Consider the following 829-nt stretch of genomic DNA (forward strand, 5'->3'; position numbering starts at 1 on the left):
GGATGTTATATTTAATTCGTTTCTCTTCTTTTTCTCCTCTGTTACCTTCGCAATACCCCTACCCTCCCTTCTCTACCGCTATAAGGCTAGCTACTGAGTTAGTCACCAGCTAGCTAGCTAGCTTGCTAGCTAGCTAGCCGTCATCAGTCGGTAGCATCATTCATCAGTGCGTTCTACTACAAACGATAAGCTGCCTAGCTAGCCATCATCAGGGTTTTTTAGTTAGCTAGCCATCAAAATCATTAAACTAGCTAGCTAATCGTCATCATCTGCTCGCTAGCTCGCTAGCTAGACATTATAATCAGCTAGCTAGTTGGTTGCTGGTAAGTCAGCAAGTGAGGGTGTGTGCGTGTTAGACGTTTCCTTTTCATTGTTCTGCATCACTTAAAACGATTAAAATTTGAATAAAAACTAAAAAACTCAGGTGTATGTACACCGGCGCGCATAGCGGCTTCTTTGAGTTTTATAAAACGCGAAGAAATAAAATAAAAAGATGCAGTTTGCGGTGCGATATTTGGGGTGTATGCACAGCTCGTTAAATATCTAAATCTGAATGATCTGTTGTATAACTTGTACGATATATAATTAAACATAAATATATATTCTCTTTTTGATTTTTTTTTTATTTTTTATATATTTCAGATATAAATATAGTATTTTAGTTGCTTTCTGTGGGTTTTGTTGCGATGAATAAACCCCAGAACTGCAGGCCCTTCTTAACTCTCTCTTTTTTGCTTTCCCAGCCACCACGAAGAGCAGTGAAATCCTCTTCGGTAAATAAATCCATAAAGTCGTTCTTCTGAGCCTCCAGACGCTCGCTCTCCTCGTC

The sequence above is a fragment of the Eimeria mitis genome, genomic scaffold (assembly GCF_000499745.2).
Source record: "Eimeria mitis Houghton genomic scaffold, Emh_scaff712, whole genome shotgun sequence".
NCBI classification, from domain to species: Eukaryota; Apicomplexa; class Conoidasida; order Eucoccidiorida; family Eimeriidae; genus Eimeria; species Eimeria mitis.